The sequence below is a fragment of the Oryctolagus cuniculus genome, chromosome 20 (assembly GCF_051225735.1).
Source record: "Oryctolagus cuniculus isolate XC-2025 breed Fujian yellow rabbit chromosome 20, ASM5122573v1, whole genome shotgun sequence".
NCBI classification, from domain to species: Eukaryota; Metazoa; Chordata; class Mammalia; order Lagomorpha; family Leporidae; genus Oryctolagus; species Oryctolagus cuniculus.
In genome coordinates, this window is record NC_142886.1 from 12937897 (window position 1) to 12955791 (window position 17895).

At 48.6% G+C, this 17895-nt stretch overlaps 1 protein-coding gene across 1 annotated transcript in view; it reads right to left on the minus strand.

Annotated features, from left to right (window-relative positions):
- The window catches only part of SYT16 (synaptotagmin 16), a 322943-nt gene that overhangs the window by 248538 nt on the left and 56510 nt on the right, over positions 1-17895 (minus strand). The gene's annotated exons all lie outside the window — the stretch shown is intronic.

Consider the following 17895-nt stretch of genomic DNA (forward strand, 5'->3'; position numbering starts at 1 on the left):
TACCTAATGGACTTTCCCGTGGCAACGACCGTTTTGTGAATGAGACGCTCGTTTCCCATCGGCAAGGCCAAGCAGGGCGATACAGTGGTTTGTGTCAAAGACCGCAGTGAACGCCTGGGACCACACATAGTATCCGACCCATATGGTCTGGGTTTTTCCAGCACGCCCTGCTGCACTGGCCCACAGTGCCAGAGCAAACCTGTCCTCCACTCCTCCTTTGCATTATTCTTCTTTAGCAAGTAGAATAAGGGCTACATGAACACAGGCATTTTGCCATGATGACAGCTGATGTGGCCCCCAAGACGGCTACTAGGTGGCTAACGGGCAGGCAGCATATACAGTGTGGATACGCTGGGCAGAGGGATGACTTAGGTCCTGGGCAAGACACAGCAGGCTTGTGTGAGTGAGATTTAATCTTGTTACTCAGAAAGGCTGCTCAACTGAATACTCCCGAATTCTTTTTTTCTGGAATTTTCCATTTAGCATTTGTGGAACCATGGTCAGCTGCAGGTAAGTGGCACTGTGGGAGGTGAGACTGGTTGGGGGACAACCATACAGGTATAGGTCAGTATATATAGGTACAGGAGAGTGCCTGCCCTAGCGTAAAGTCAGCAAGTGCACTAGCAGAACCACCAGAGGGCTGGGGCATGGGAGGACAGAGCGGTGGAGAGGGAGACAAACAGTGGAAGTAGAATGGGGCAAAGACAGATTGCAGGAGCCAGGAGAGGGCTGAGAGAGAGTGGGAGGGAGAGGCACAGACCACATGGGGAGAGGGTTGCTGGGATGGAGAGAGACTGGCAGGGACAGAGGGAGAGGCTCAGGGGGTCAGGGAAGGGGGTGAGGGAGGGCAGAGTCGGGGGGAGGGGGAGAAGGCCAAGGGGAAGGCAGGGAGAGAGAAGGAGAAAGAGAAGGGAACCAATGTTGGGGAGGGCAGGGTCGTCTAAGGAGAAGGGACAGAGAGAGGGAGAGGTGGGGGGAGGGGTAGCAGGGGAGGGGAGACGCCCGGCTGGGTCCTTGGGCCCAGCCCCACTGGAAGGGCCCCAGCCCCAGACCTCTGTCCTCTGCGTCAGAGATTTGCCTGTGCATGAGCCACTTTAACTGGGCCCCTGCCACCTGCTCCAGGGATATTTGTCATAGTTTCCAAAACCGCCTTAAAGATAGAAGAAAGCAACGTGTAAGCATCACTAACGTGGACACCTGCATACGTAGCACAGTCAGGAAGCGCTGAGAGAACTCCCAGAAGTCCAGGCTTCCCTCCTTCAGCACCGGGCTGGGCTCGGGTCACACTCCGTGACGCCACGCATCTCCTGATTCCTCCCCTTTTCCCGATGCCCCTGGCCCTGCCTTCCACTTGACCATTAAGAATTCCGCCAGGGTCCCAGGTCTGGGTGCCTTTGGCCCCAGGCTTGCTCTCAGCCCCCCAGCAGAGGGACTGGGCACATTCATGTGATCCCTCGGGCCACCGGTCCAAGCTGCTGCTGCTGCTGCGGCTGCCGCCCAAACCATGCCACGTGAGGCAACCGTGGGCTTACGTTCATTGTTCCGAAGCTCCAGATGTCACTTTCAGCAGAGCAACAGCAAAGAGACAATTAGTCTGAAATGCAAGTCAGCGCTCACGTGCGCAAGGGAGAAAATGCAAGTGGACTGGCTCACTGGCTCGCCACAGAGCAAAAGCTAGAGAGACGGGCAGGAGGGGTGGCGAGATTGTGTGTGTGTGTGAGTGTGTGTGTGTGTGTGTGTGTGTGAGAGAGAGAGAGAGAGAGAGTGGGGGGAGTGGAGAGAGAGAGAGAGAGAGAGAGAGAGAGAGAGAGAGAGAGAGAGAAACATCCTGGAAGGTAGATTAAAGGATTCAGTTCATAGAGGCTCATCGGGGAATAAAACACTCAGGCTTTCTCTGGAACCAGAAGAAAAATGAGAAGTGATTAGAGGAATTTTAAAAGCAAAGAAGAGAAGGGAAGGACCTCGACCAAATGCCGGGGGGAGCGGTTACATGAGTCGAGTCGGGGCAAATGTTCCCTCCTCTGTCATTAGCAAAATCGCCTGAACCGGAGTCGGCAGCGGGAGGCTCTGCACTCCGGGGACTTGTACTTATCTTCCCAGCATATTTCAAATCCATTCAAGCAGAACGCTGGGTGTGACGTCTGCACACAAAGTCTTTTTCAAAGAGAAAAATCAACCCCAGCCGCACTGAATGCCTCCTTCGCCAGCCGCCCGCCTCACACGCGTGTCTCCAGCACCCCCATTCGCTGTCAGCAGCAGAGCCAGCAGCTCACAGCCTGGGCAATGCTGTACAGTTCTCTGTGCAATTAATGCACACACACACAATTCCTACTCACCCTGGCCCCAGGCCTGCACATATCGATGGATCTCAAGGCTCTGTAGAAATCTGGATCCATACCAAAGGGCATTGTAGACAAAGAGCTTGTTTTTTTCTCAGAAAAAAAAATGAAAATTGTATTTTCTATAGAGGGTTGAGTCTGGTCTGGGTTTTTGTTCGTTTGCTTTGTCGCTAAGAAAACATTCCTGATTAGACCTAAGACCACCAGCAGGGGCATCTGGGAGTCCACACTGAGGAGTCCAAGGGGTAACGCAACACCTCCACTCTCATGGGACAGTGAACCTGAACGCTTTTGCAGTCCCTACCCTGTGAAGCAGGATGGGCAACTGGAGAGGAAACCCAAGGCAACTTCTCCGTCACTCCACTGGACCCGCTGCCCGTGCACCGCTCTGAGACCAGCTCGATCCTCCACCCAAACCACCCACAGCCACCCAGCCACAGCCCCCACTTCCACGAAAGGCACCCACCAAGGCTTGCGACATCTGCAAACAGGAGGGGAGGCACGCTCGTGCTCCTCCTAACCACGGGAGGGCAGCCGCCCACCTCTCCTCGACCTTTCTTCCCTCTTACTCACCAGTGGCCGGCCTGGGTTGTCCATGGGGGTGGTGACAAACATGGCCTCCTTTGACAATGACTTCGTCCAGGCCCCTCTCAGACCTCTGCTTGACCAGGCCAGGCCCCCGGCCTTCCCTCTCTGCCCTTGTTGAATCCCATCTGAACAAGAACCCTGCCAAGTCAGTTTCAGGGAACTCGCCCATCCTTGCTGTCTGGTCCCCAAGCCCCAGTCCGTCTACAGTGAATGTGTTCCCAGGTCCTGGTCCCCAGGCCGGCAAGGGACAAAGGGGAATTCCAAGATCCCCGCCAGTGCAGTGTTTCAGAAAAGAATAGAATTCAAACCTATTTTTCTATGAAGCCACTCTAAATTCCCTATGTTCTTCCAAGTAGCTACTTGCTTTGTCAAACTCCAGGTGGCATCTGTTAAACCTTAACTGGGCCACGTGAACAAGGATTTACCCCTCCACAGAGGTTAGTGTTAGGCAGTGACTCCCGAGGGACTCAGGGGAGCATTTACCCAGGCCCTTCTACCATCAATAGTAATATATAGTTATTATATATGATGTCATATATTGTATATCATATTATGTAGTAATATAATATTATTAATAAGGGTGAACATTTGGCAGAGAAGTCAAGCTGCTGCTTGGAATGCCACATCTCATATCAGGGTGCCTGGGTTCAAGTCCCAGCTCCACTTTCTAACCCAGCTTTCTGCTAATGCCCCCATGGGAGAGGCAGCAGGTGATGACCCAAGTACCTGAATCCCTGCCTCCCATGCGGATTGAGTTTCCAGCTCCTGGAGTCAGCCTGGCCCAGCCCTGGTTGTTATGGGCATTTGGAAAGTGAACTAGTAGATGGCAAATCCATCTCTCTCTCTCCTTCTCTCTCTCGCGCTCTCTCTCTCTCCCTCTCTCTCTCTCTCTCCCCTCCCTCTTCAGAATAAACACAAATAAATAAACTGTTTAAATCATGATAATATCAGCAACAGTCATCACTCTATGTCACACCCTTGGCATAAATAAGTTTCATGCTCATGGAGACATTCCGTGGGAGGCGGTTATCTTCCCCCATCTCACAGATAGAGAATCTGAGGGAAGGAGAAATTCATTCACTCACCCAGGGTCACACAACCAGCTGAGTCGAGCCTCAAGTCCAGGTTCAAAAGCCCCTGATCTCACCCTCTATTCAGCTCCCTCCTGTGGCCCTGTAAAAGGCTCAGTTACACAATAGCGGACAGCTAATCAAATTCTAATGATAGCTTCTCATTCAGCAGCACCTAAGAGGGGAAGAAGGCCGAGTGTGACCCAGTCAAATAAATCAACAGAGAGGACTCTGCTCGACTCTTTCAGGGGAGAAATCATTCCATTATGTTTACGGCCCGATGTCAACAGAGGACAATTTGGCTTTATTTCCTGGATCCTCGGGTTTGTAGTGGGTCCCCCGGGAGAGAACACGGCAAAGCCACCCATCCCACTTATTGACTTTCTGCCCCGCACACAGCAGGAAGAGTGACTTCATCCCCCAGTCAACGTAACACATCTTGACACCGCATGAGCAAAGACTCTGCACTCCAGAAAAGCAATTATTTTCTGCAGAGGAAAAAAAAAAAAAAAGAAACCAGTCAACTTCTTAGGCATAATGAACCCATCTATTAATCTTGCCCTGCTACTCCAGCTCATTCTGGAAACAGGAAAGTAGTACACCTTGTCGCTCTCGTATTTATTTTTTTATTTTTAAAGATTTATTTATTTATTTATTTGAAAGTCAGAGTTACACAGAGAGAGGAGGAGAGGCAGAGACAGAGAGAGGTCTTCCATCCACTGGTTCACTCCCCAGTTGGCCACAATGGCCGGAATTGCGCCGATCCAAAGCCAGGAGCCAGGAGCTTCTTCCAGGTCTCCCATGCAGGTACAGGGGCCCAAGGACTTGGACCAACTTCTACTGCTTTCCCAGGCCATAGAAGAGATCTGGATCGGAAGTGGAGCAGCCGGGACTAGAATTGGAGCCCATATGGGATGCCAGCACTGCAGTGGCAGCTTTACCCACTACGCCACAGCGCCGGGCCCTCCCTCCCCTCTATTACTGAAAAAAAAAAGTCTCCAAGCTTCAATCTGAAGGAAAGTTAGGGACAGAAAGATAAAGGCACCTGCTAGGTCAGTAGTCACAGAAAATACGATAAGTTTTGTGAGATCCAAAGGATGCTTTGAATGTTTGGGAAAATAGCAATTTAAGATGACGTATGGATTACTGATTGGCATTTGTTTTCAATAGTTAAATCCTGCACCATCCTGCTTACTCTGTAATTCTATTTCTACGATTTGGGGATAGTATATGACTCAGTGTCTGCTAGATGGGGGTGGGTGACTTCATCCGTGTCTTAAAATGGACCACTTTTGACTGCTATGCACAGCAGCTGGAAAGAGGGAACGGCGGGTTCAGAAGCTGCCGTCATTCGCCAGGATGGCACAGCACAGGATAGAGTGGAGACACAGGAGGTGGGTGGACGGGGAAAGGGCTTTCGGGCAGTGGTGTGGTCAGGTATCAGTCATGGCTGGAGCAGGTGAGGGAGGGTGAGGAGCCAAGGTATCTGATGTAATGAACATGACCCTGGTCTACACTCGTACTGAAGGGGAGGAAAGATTGTGGAATAAGACGATAAACAGGTTTTGGACCCATTGACATCCAAGCAGACATGAGACAAAGGCACTGGGTATAGTCAATAGAAAAGGGCCAATGTCTTCACACTTCTACAGAAGAGTGAAGGTGCCTGCCCTGCCACGTTCTGGGACTTATTACACAACTGGGTTCCTCCGTGGAAAGCAACGAAGATGGTAGGACACTGGCTTACAAACAATCTGACCAGCAAGTTCAGGGACAGACCACCCCATGTACGGAACACTGTTGCACGAGACTACTTCAAAAGGCTACGGGCAAGGTGGGCACTGTGGTACAGTGGGTTAAGCCCCTGCATGGTACACACACTCCCATATCTGAGTGCCATTTTCAGTCCTGGCTACCCTGCTCCCAATCCAGCTTCCTGCAAAGGCACCTTGGAGGCAGCAGATGATACCTTGGGTCCCTGTCACCTGCTGAAGAGATCCAGAAAGAGTTCTGGGCTCCTGGCATTGACCTGGCAAAGTCCCAGCTGCTGTGATCATTTGGGGAGTGAACTGGCAGATGGAAGATCTCGATCTCTGTCTCTCTCTGTCTTGCCTTTCAAGTAGAAAAAACCTTTTTTTAAAAGTTTATAAGAAATGTATATGATTTAAAAAAAAACCACTGTGCATGGATTTCAGTTTGTTTTGTTGACCCCCCCCCAATAAACCTCTTTTAATTCCATTTTCCACAAAAAGGGCCCATATAGTTTACATACAGACTGGAGCATCAAAAGGGGAACTATTTATTCCAGGTTATATCAGGCCGACACTGTGAACCATCTCTGAATGGTGCAAATAGGGAGGCTATATGAGAACCAAAGCAGCAGCCTTGACGGGAACAAAGACCCCACACCTGCAGATCCACGCAGGAAACAGACGCTGGATCAAGAACTAAATGGGTTGTTGGATTTGATGATGAGGACTTGGCCTGCTTGCTGCTTTTATTTTCCCAGTAAATTCTGAGAAAATGTCACCAATGAAGGGTGAATGGGAAAGGAGCCCAGGGAACCAGAATGAGAAGGCTGAACCTACTCTGGAGGTCAGAAGAATAAATGCACCAAGGAGGGCTACAAGCAGATTGCCAAACAGTATCAAGGGCTCATTTACATTGATGTAATCAATTATAGATCAATAAGCACAGTTACTCAGTTTTTAACTGCAATGTGTTCCTGCTTAAATGTTGATAATGTGAAATCTAAACCACTATTGAGGCGTACCTGAAACTCGCATTCCATAGTATAGCACAGGTTCAAGTCCTGGCTTCTCTGCTCCCAGTTCAGCTCCCTGCTAATGTACACAGGAAGGCAGTGGAAGATGGCCCAAGTACCTGGGCCCCTGCTACTCATGTGGGAGACCAGGATGGTGTTCCTGGCTCCTGGCTTTAGCCTCTCCCAACCCCTGTCATTGCAACCATTTGGGAAGTGAACCAGTGGATAGAAGACATCCCTATCTCTTCTTCTCTCTCTCTGTCACTCTGATTTTCAAATAAATTAATCAATAAACTTTTTTTAAAAAGCAAGGGAGTCATAGAGAATGAAAATGTGGTATATCAAAGGAGTCAGGGTCAGTGAGGTAACAGCACCGGAAGGGAGTTAGGAAGGTGGAATGGGTGCCACAGAGCAAGGTCCTTACAACGAAGAGGCTGGAGATGGGCCAACCATGCACCTTTTATGAAAAAACTATTTCTTGTGATAAAAAGCTAAGGGACCCCCGGGGTGCAGATTGGAGATAATATTATCTGGGTCACAAAATCACAGCTCAGTAATGTTAGAGCTGAGGTCCAGAGAGGTGAAATGATTTGCCAAAAGTGGTGAGAGAAACGCTTATTGAGCTCTTGGTACTTGCCAAGAGCATGAAGGTGAAGGTATGACGAGCGCCCTTGGCACGTTGCTGAGAAGGGATCCTGGCCTGGTGGCCCCTGCCGGCTCTCTGTCACACGTTTTATTAACTTAGAGGTCAAGTAGGAGAGGCAAGGGAAGCACACTTCTCGCTTGTGTTTGTAAATCATTATGGGAGCCAACTAGGAAATCTGTTAATAAGACAGTGGTGCTAGCTGCTTTGGTGGTGAGAAAGGGCTGACCATTCCCTAGAGGCACAGGGAATCTATTGGGAACAATGGGCACAAATTAATAGGAGGAAATGGTTGAGGAGAGGAGCCCAATTCTGTACATGAAACAGTGCTGGGCGCTTACTGTGGTAGCAAAGAGGTGACCTGGGGGTTTTCAGCCAAGTCTCAAATCGTCCTGGATAAGCACTGTAAAGCAAGGGTGCCTGCTGCGTGGACCTGCCTTCTAGATAAATCCTCCAGGTGGCTCCTGGACTGCCAGGCCAAGCCCCTCTCCAGCAATCCTGCGCCTCCCACCACACGTTGGCTAAAAGCTTTCTACTGTTCTCTGACTCCTCCCAGTCCACACCAGCAGAAAAGGGAGAGCTTCGGGTTTATTTTGGATTCTGCACTGATAGAAAGGGAGGCGGATGGGAGCTGAAAAGCGGACTGGAAAGTCAAATGACTTCAAAAAACCCGCATTTCAAGGTGAATCCGATTGAAATCTCTCCCTTTTCTTCTTTCTTCAAAGTTCTTAGGACATGGCGAACCAGCGAGAGAAATGAATGGCTGTTTCAAGCGTGACCATGGAGCCTTTGAGATTGATTTCATGGCCAAGGACAGCAGAAAATCACGCCCATTATGCTTTGGTCACATCCCTGCAACCTCAGCGTCATGCAAATTGGAGTGTCCTTCCGTGCATGTGGCAACAAGGCTACGTCTCAGCTCTCTCCCTAAAACGAGATTTCCCCAAGACTCTGCCCCCCTACACAAGCGGATGTTTCCATAACTGAGCAATCAACCAGCCCAGGAATAACTGCCTCCCGCTCCTGGCTTTCCCAGGGAAATGTCTGACATTTCTCCTCGCATTCTGTGGAGGTGGTCTTAGAGATGTCACAAGCACCTGCGTTTTCAACGTAATGTCACTGCTGACTTTCTTTATGCAGATATAAAGAAGTGAATAGGAACCACATTCCATTCCCTTTATAAGTTACCTGTCTCTGCTTACCCTCATACTCTGATTTAAGCTGTTTGATTTTTCGCAGATCCCCAGAACACGGCAAGCAGAACTGAGTGGTGCCCACACCCCCGCGGGGCCGTGCTCAGGCCCGGTGTATTTCCGACATGTGTCTGTGGGCCTGGAATGGACTCTGCTGTACTCACTCTGCCCGGTCAGAGAGCTGCAGGGATCCGCGCTCTCCTGTACTGCTGCCCCCTTGTCTGGTCACCTCCTAAATACTTCCTCCGTGTTTCTGCCCCCTCTCAAGCTTCAGTTGTCCTGGTGCTCCTGATGGGTAAATATTCAACCCAAACTGAAGAGCAAGGAGTGTGCTCTTTCAGGAGTCAACACCAGTGCACAGGCGCTCGGCTCTGGGCAGTAATGAGGACACCTAGGAACTCCACGGGCAGGAGTTGCTGTCTGCAGCCTGGGACCAGGAGTCCAACGCTCATCAGCAGAGGCTGGGTCAGGAGACGCTGGTGCAGATGGTTGAGGACTGGGAGACTTTGGGACTCTCAGGGACCTGGGTTGCACCTCAGACTAAACCAATCGAGGCTTCTGGGGCTGAGTCTCAAGTCCGTATATGATTTTAAAGTCACCAAAGAGATTCATACCCGCAGGTAAGGTTGCAAGCCATCGTCCTGCCATGGGGCCGTACAACGTCATGGAAGACCAGCATTTCCACCTCCCCCTCTCCACCGCAGACCTCATGTGGGGCAAGAGGAGTGTGTGTGACAAGCCTTCCTCCTGGAGGGCCGGCTGAGACGCCAGCCAGCTGTCAGCCATCACAGGCCTCTCCGAGAAGTGCCATGGTTCACTCACCCGGGCTTCCCTGGCCCCCACGGTAGGCAAGCCCCAAGGGCCAGCTGCTGAGAGCATCCACTGGTCTCTTTCTCCCTGTTATTGCAGACGTCTGACTTTGAGACAGTGTATTAGGAGCAACAGCAAAGGGTGCTAAGTGGAAGGAAGGGGGAGGCCTAGTGAGGAAAACAGCCCCGGCCCGCTGGCCAGGAGCTGGGGAGCTCTGTTTGGACAAGCAGCAGGTGAACCCTGAAAGTAAATGACCTGTTTTCTCCGGCTGTAGCAGAGATGCAGGATATTTCCGTTCCTAAGCAACAGACAGATGCTTTTATTTCCCGTCCTGGCTCAGGCTGGAATAATTCAGGCCCCTGTTTCCTTTACAGCTCACCCCCTGCTTCCCGCCTACCTGCAGGACCAGAAGCCTCACAGGCGGCACTGCCCCCTTCCCTGATGCTATCTCACACACACGCAGACGATCGCTGTCTGAAAGACTCGATCCTGTTCGTTTTGGGTACAGGGAAAGGAACATAATCTAGAACGCCATCTGTCATCCTGAAATAGCCAATAGTGGGACTATTTTTACCCGGCGATTATCAAACAAATGGAGTCATTTGAAGAGTCACAGCTGCTCCGCGGTGTTTTCTCAGTACTAATATGACACGGTGCACGCTGGGTTTGTTTTCCCTTTGTGTCTCGTGTACACCAAGGCACTGGAAATCGCCCAGCCTCTATCAGCATACAAATCAAAGTGTGCGCTCCACAACCGAGTCACTGGGGCCAATTAAAAACCTCTCTTGTTATCTTGATGGCAGGGTCAGGATTTCACTAAATGCGATCCTCATTTGGAAAGCAAATGCAAGGGACTGCGTGTTTCACAGTGGTTGCTATGAATCTGTTTTCACCTCTCAGGAAGTATCAGGTTTCTTCCCAGTTCCTCTCAAAAATGAAAGAAATACAAGTATGCATGATATGCACAAATACGCGTGGATTTCAATCTTTTTTTTTTTTTGGATAGGCAGAGTTAGACAGTGAGAGAGAGAGAGAGAGAGACAGAAAGGTCTTCCTTCCGTTGGTTCACCCCCCAAATGGCCGCTAAGGCCGGTGCTGCGCCGATCTGAAGCCAGGAGCCAGGTGCTTCCTCCTGGTCTCCCATGCGGATGCAGGGCCCAAGCACTTGGGCCATCCTCCACTGCCTTCCTGGGCCACAGCAGAGAGCTGGACTGGAAAGGACCAACCGGGACAGAACCGGCGTCCCAACCAGGACTAGAACCCGGAGTACCGGTGCCGCAGGCAGAGGATTAGCCTAGTGAGCCGCGGCGCTCGCCTCAATCTTTTTGGTCCCAAAATAAACTTATCTTTTTAAATTCCATTTTCCACAAACTTTCTAAAGTCCCCTCGTGGGCATGTTAGCCCTTTGAACGACAAAAGAGAATTCTGGAGAATGAATCCTATTTGCCCCTCTATGAACCGTCATAAAATCACGAAGGTGTTTGAGGGAAGCACACGTCCCCAGTAAACAGCACACAACCACACACACACGTGCACCCACTCACACAGGCAGCCCCTCAGACCTGGGGCCTTCTTCCTCAACATCTGCACCTGAACCTTACGGCCTTGTCTGGAGAACTCCCCAACCCAGCGAGGCAATGCTCGCTTCCTGCAGTGACCGTAAGGAAGCCAAAACATGCTTTGCCAGCTTCCTCTGCAGCTGGGACAAAGGCCCCTGATCCCAACACCACTGATGGGATGCACCCAGCCAAGAGTAGAGACATCACCCAGCGCTGCCTCTGGGAACACAGGTGCCGCGGGGAGCCCAGAGGCTGCAGCAGCAAGGGCTGGTGGTGCCGGCACGCACGGCTCGGGACCGGCAGCACCAGCCAAGCAAGCCGCAGCCTCCAGAGCTCTACAGCCACAGAAGTGTGCCCAGGACCAGCTCTGCAGCCTGGCTTGGCCTCTGTTTATGGCTTCATAGATTCGATTTGCCTCTGCCATCCTCCCAGTTGCCCCTCTGTGAGCCCAGGCAACATCCTTTTTAAACAATTCATTATCTGCTTAAATCAACCAGCACCGGCTTTTAGCGCTAAAACCAAGAGTGCAGCATCAGCAAGTATTTTTTCCTGTTTTTATCATGGTAAAATTAGGAATATGCTTCTAGTTTTTGTTACCATTAAAAAATTTCCAGCTCTTGTCCAATCCCTGCGTCTCCAGTCTTTATTTTATGCACGCTCAATCCACAGAAATGTCTTAATTCCCCCAAGTGCAGTGATCCCTCATTTTCAACTAAAAATGTAACCAAAAGTAGGAAGATCTAAGTCATGGGAGGAGAAACCAGATTGACACAGCCACTGTCTTAGAGGCTTGCTGCCCAGGGCATCAAGTCTGGAGGCAGGAGTTCGGCCTCCTGATGAAGTTGCTGGTGAAGATGCCTGTGTCTCCCGGGGGAGTACTGGGTTCGATTCCTGGTTCTAGCTCCTGACTCCATCTTCCTACTAATGAAGACCCTGGGAGTCAGTGGTGATGGCCCAAGTGTTAGAGACGATGAAGGTGAGCTTGGTTCTGGTCGCACCTCGAAGAACTTCCGCATGGACAGGGACAATGAGCAAGGTGAGACTGACTGGAGAACCCTGTCACAGCAGCAGTCAGGGGAGGCAGCGGAAGGAGCTGCCACGGAAGCCTGCTCTTTTATACAGAAAGTGGCTCTCTCTGATTGGCCCTACATTTAACCAATCAGGGGAGGAACAGAATAACAGCTAACAACCAATCAGAGGCCTAGAATAACAACCAATCAGGAAGTAGGGAAAAAATCCATCAAGGGCTGGCATTTGAAATCCTGTCTGTCATCATTTAAAAAAATCATCTATTATTTTTCACTTTATGTTTCTGTGTGGGAGCAAACTGTTGAAATCCTTACTTAATGTATACTAAGCTGATCTTCTGCATATTAAGATAATCGAAAATGAATCTTGATGTGAATGGAAGGGGAGAGGGAGTGGCAAAGGGGAGGGTTGTGGGTGGGAGGGACGGTATGGGGGGGAAGCCATTGTAATCCATAAGTCGTACTTTGGAAATTTATATTCATTAAATAAAAGTTTAAAAAAAAAAAAAAGAAATCCTGTCTGGCCTGCTCTCATGGTTAAGTTAAAAACTCATTAAGGGCTAGAATTGGCAATCCTGTCTAACCTATTCTCCTGATAAAACTCAGTGTTGCTAAACAGCCTCTGGGAAGAAGCAAGGCCTTTGTCCATTCTTAAGGGACTGTGCCCCTTTTCTCATTCCAACAAGGATCTGACCTAGCTATCTATTAGCCCATCTAACTCCTCACACAAGTAACAGGCTCCTGCCACCCACGTGGGAGATATAAATTGAATTACCAGCTCCTGAGCCTAGCCACTGTGGGCATTTAGGGAGTGACCCCGCAAATGAGACCTCTCTCTGTCTGCCTCTCTCTTCTCTGCCTCTTTCTCTCTGTCTCTCAAATACATAAATATACAGTTTTAAAAAAAAGTGTTCTATCTCCACATCAATACGCAACATTGATACCAGGTGACACACAGGCAAAACTGATCATTCTGGAGCAATGCTTCTCAAACTTGAGACTGTGTGACTCTCATGGGAACTGTGTGAAACTGCAGACTGCAAGTTCGTGGGTCCGCTATTCTGTAAGCTCCAGCGAATCTCAGGGTGACGCCCACACTGCCCTCGGCCACAACTGCACTTTGCAAACCAAGGTTTGTAAGTACTGAGGAACTACTCTGAAGTCCTTAAAATACAGCTGGCACAGGACCAACAACATCCAGTTCACTCTCTTTTTCCTGGATCTCCTCTGCTTTTCCGGTTCATTTTTTATTTAGAAAAACAAGATTCTGAAGTGGCAAGATTTTCCCTCCAAATGGAAAATTTCCTATTTTGATCATGATTCCTTGGTTCTAAAAATGCTAAGTTCTAAAAAACTAGCCTATATTTTTAAAGATTTATTTATTTATTTGAAGTCAGAGTTACACAGAGAAAGAAGAGGCAGAGAGAGAGAGAGAGAGAGAGAGAGAGAGAGAGAGAGGACTTCCATCGCTGGTTCACTCCCCAATTGGCCACAATGACTGGAACTGCACCTATCTGAAGCCAGGAGCCAGGAGCTTCTTCTGGGTCTTTCCATGTGGCTGCAGGGGCCCAAGGACTTGGGCCATCTTCTACTGCTGTCCCAGGCCATAGCAGAGAGCTAGATTGGAAGTGGAGCAGCCGGGACTCGAACCCGCGCCTGTATGGGATGCCGGCGCTTAGGCGGCGGCTTTATTCACTATGCCACAGCACCAGCCCCAAAACTAGCCTATTTAATACAAAGGCCACTTAAGCTTTCAGTTTGGATAATACAGAGTAAATGAGATTTAGCGATCTCTCCTGTTTTATGGACCCAAAGACTCTCATTTAAGTAGAGCATTATTTTTTTTTTCAAATGCAGGTTACAAATACAAAGACTTATCTCTGAGCACACAAAGGCTTTGAAAGGTCTACACCTCTGAAAGGCCTACTGTGAAGCCAGAAATATTCTCTGTATTTCACCCGATATAAAAATGCATTTGGTAGGAACCTCCTCGTCTCATTTTCCTCTCCTGCAAATGTCTCTGAAAGGGGAAGGCTTGCGTCTTGCCAACGTGAAAAAAATCGCCTTGCTACGTGCAATTACAGTCCATATCCATCATCCTATATGGAGCTTTGTCGTTTCAGCAGCTTTTATCCCCAAAATTGGCCTTCGCATTTTTCTGAGCACTAATCAACGTAACTTCTGAAGTCAGAAAGTATTCCGCTCTCTGACCGAGCGGCAAAGATGCCAGCTACGATGCCCACATCCCACGCCAACGAGCTGGGGTTCTGCGCCCACCTCTGGCTCTTGGCGCCAGCTCCCCGGGCGGCACTGCTGATGGCTCAGGTGCTTGGGTTCCTGCCACCCACACGGGAGAGTGGGACTGCGCTCTTGGCTCCCCATTGCAGGCATGTGGGATGGGAGCTCTGTGTGTGTATGTCTAAATGTCTCTCCATCTCTCCATCTACCAAACAATTATTTTTAAAACATTTAAATGTATTCTGCTTTAATTATAACACTTAAAACTCACCAATAAACACGTCAAAAATTTCACAATATATAAGAAACTAAGAGAGGTCCAATAACCAATTTTTTATGTCTCTAGACACAATTGCAGCCAGTCTGTAGCTTCCTAAATTAGAGCCACAGAGTAGGAAAAGATATTACTTTAAGCTACCTACCATGCAATTCTCTCTCTCTCTCTTTTTTTTTTTTTTGTATTATGATGAGTAACTTGGATTAATGGTGAAAACAGGAAGTAGTTCATTCATTTGGAACATGTTAGCACTTCTAACGTGACTACTAACCCTACAGTTTTACAAGGGGATTCTCACTTTGTGGTGTCCCCTGCTCAGATGAGGAAAAAATTTTAGACTCTTTTTTTTTTTTTTTTTTTTTTTGACAGGCAGAGTGGATAGTGAGAGAGAGAGACAGAGAGAAAGGTCTTCCTTTTTTTGCCGTTGGTTCACCCTCCAATGGCCGCCACGGCTGGCGCACTGCGGCCGGCGCACCGCGCTGATCCGAAGGCAGGAGCCAGGTGCTTCTCCTGGTCTCCCATGCAGGTGCAGGGCCCAAGCACTTGGGCCATCCTCCACTGCCTTCCCGGGCCACAGCAGAGAGCTGGCCTGGAAGAGGGGCAACCGGGACAGAATCCAGTGCCCCGACCGGGACTAGAACCAGGTGTGCCGGCGCCGCAAGGCGGAGGATTAGCCTATTGAGCCACAGCGCAGGCCTAGACTCTTTTTTTAAGTGCATCAAAGTTAGGCTACGAGTAAACGTTACTCAAAAAAGACATTCATCTTGGGGCTGGCCTTGTGGTATAGTGAGTAAAGCCACTGCCTATGATGCAACAGTTAGAGTCCCAGCTGCTCCGTTTCCAAACCAGCTCCCTGCTAATGTGCATGGGAAAGCAGCAGAAGATGGCCCAAGTCTTTGGGCCCCTGCACCCATGTGGGAGACTCGAAAGAAGCTCCTGGCTCCTGGCTTTTGATCGGCGCAGCTCTAGCCACTGCGGCCAATTGGGGAGTGAACCGGCAGATGGAAGATCATTCTCTCTCTGCCTCTTTCTCTCTGTGTAACTCAAATAAATAAATAAATCTTTAAAAATAATAGTAATGAGCACTAGGGCTCATGTGAGATCACATAGTTAAATGCCACAGGTTTTTTTACAACTCATGCATTCTCTCTCTTAGACAGTATTTCCCTTCCAGTCAAGGCTTCAGACGGCCCATTCTCAGTAAAACACTGAGCCCTTCATAATAAAGAATTACCTCTCCAACACTTGAGAATAATCTGGCTGCCAACAGGCCCTCTTTCTCTATGGATACAAATGCTTTACACCATTCTCTTCTAGAAGAATACTTCAAAAAGCTCACAGGGCACCAGCACTGTGGTGTAGCAGGTAAAGCCGCTGCTGCAGTGCTGGCATCCCATATGGGCGCTGGTTCGAGTCCCCATTCCGATCCAGCTCTCTGCTGTGGCCTGGGAAAGCAGCAGAAGATGACCCAAGTCCTTGGGCCCTGCACCCACGTGGAAGACCCAGAGGAAGCTCCTGGCTCCTGGCTTCAGATCAGTGCAGCTCCAGTCATTGTGGCCAACTGGGGAGTGAACCAGCAGATGGAAGACCTATCTCTCTCTCTCTCTCTCTCTCTCTCTGCCTCTCCTTCTCTCTCTGTGTAACTCTGACTTTCAAATAAATAAATAATTTTTAAAAATTTAAAAAAAAAACAGTTAAAATGGCCTAGATTCTGTTAATTTCAGGTGAACCAGTTCCAGGAAACCCCCTAATGAGGGTACCTCAAAAAGTTCATGGAAAATGCAATTAAAGGCTAAGTTTATTTGGGCACAAAAAAGACTAAAATCCATAAACTTTTAAAAAAATTCATGAAAGTGTGTATTAAGAAAAAAAATGCGTGGATTTCAAAAAGATTTTGCACCAAAATAAATATATCTTTTAATTCTATTCTCTATGAACTTTTTGAAGTGCCCTCACACAGGTTTCAAATCCAGGCTGATCCTCAAATTGGCTCTGGTAAGAATTTTTAAATTTAGGTATAAAATTTTAGATATGAAGATGTATCGTGCTAACAAGGAAAATTGTAAACAACCCAAACATCCAAAAATAAGCAAAGAGTTTATGATTATGCATTGGGTTTGAAAGGAGCGGCCGAGAGCCGCCATAAAAATGGCCTTAATAAAATAAAAAGAACAGGAACTGAGACAAGCAATTCCAGAAACAGTCCTGGGAAAATGGGGAGTAAACTAAGTTCACAGAGAAAGCAGACAGCTACTACCCAGAGATAAGGGTGACAGAACATCCTGGTATGCACATAAGCCCCCTCCCCTGTGCTTGCTCAAGCTTAACCAAAAAAAAAAAAAAAAAAAAAGCAAGGCACGTAAGGCACGTAGCCCCCCCTTTCCCCTCCTCAATGACCCCCTCCCCTTGTCCAAGCTTAGACACGTAGGGCACGTAGCCACCCCTTTCTCCTCCTCGACGACCTCCTCCTCTTGTAGTTGCCCAATGAACTCACGCCACCCTATGGTATGTTAACTTTGTGCTTTTGCCCCTTAAAAGCTGTGTAAAATGATTGCTCGGGGCTCCTCTTTGCCCCCGCTGCTTGCGGCAGCCAGCAGAGGGCCCATTTGCGCAAATGAAATAAAACTGCCTCCTGCCTTTTGCATCGTCTGGTCTGGAGTCTGTGTTTCTGGGGTCGTCACAAAAGGACACCGCTTTTGGGGTCCTTCAGGTTATTCATGATGCGTCAGTGAATGCCATAAACAACACACTGAATGTTTATAATGGGATTAGAAATCAGGACATGGAATTGTACGTAGTGTGATTACAACCATCATCAGCAATTATTTGCTGAATACTTTTCATATTTCATTTTCAATCTCTGCCACAATATTGCAAAGGAGATACAACCATCCATAAATTTTACAAGTAAATAAATGATTCCCAGAGAGCATTTTCCCAAGGTTAAAAAAGTCAAAAATGGAACCCTGATATCAAATGTAGGCTCGAACAATTCCAGAGTCTCATTCTACTAGCAACACCACATAAAATTTTCTTAAGGAAAAAAAAGACTGGGTGGAAATGTGCTAATATGATAAAACTTTATATCATAGAAGTATATTCTTCTTTTTTATCGGGTTTCTATGTGGTATTATTGCTTGTATAGTTCTTGTAATTTCTGTGGGAAAAGTTAGCTAACAACTCCAGTTCTGACCACTGTGTAGTAACAGGGAACAAATACGTCCATCTGCCTTAACCGACATCACTGAACAAAACATATCAGATAACAAAACTGTGATCCCTGGAAGGAAAAACAGGAAGTGGTCCCTCTGAGTGCCTCGGCCCCCTGCCTGGAGCAAGGAAGCCAAACACAGCCAGAACACACTGTTGCTGAACCAAACAGAAAG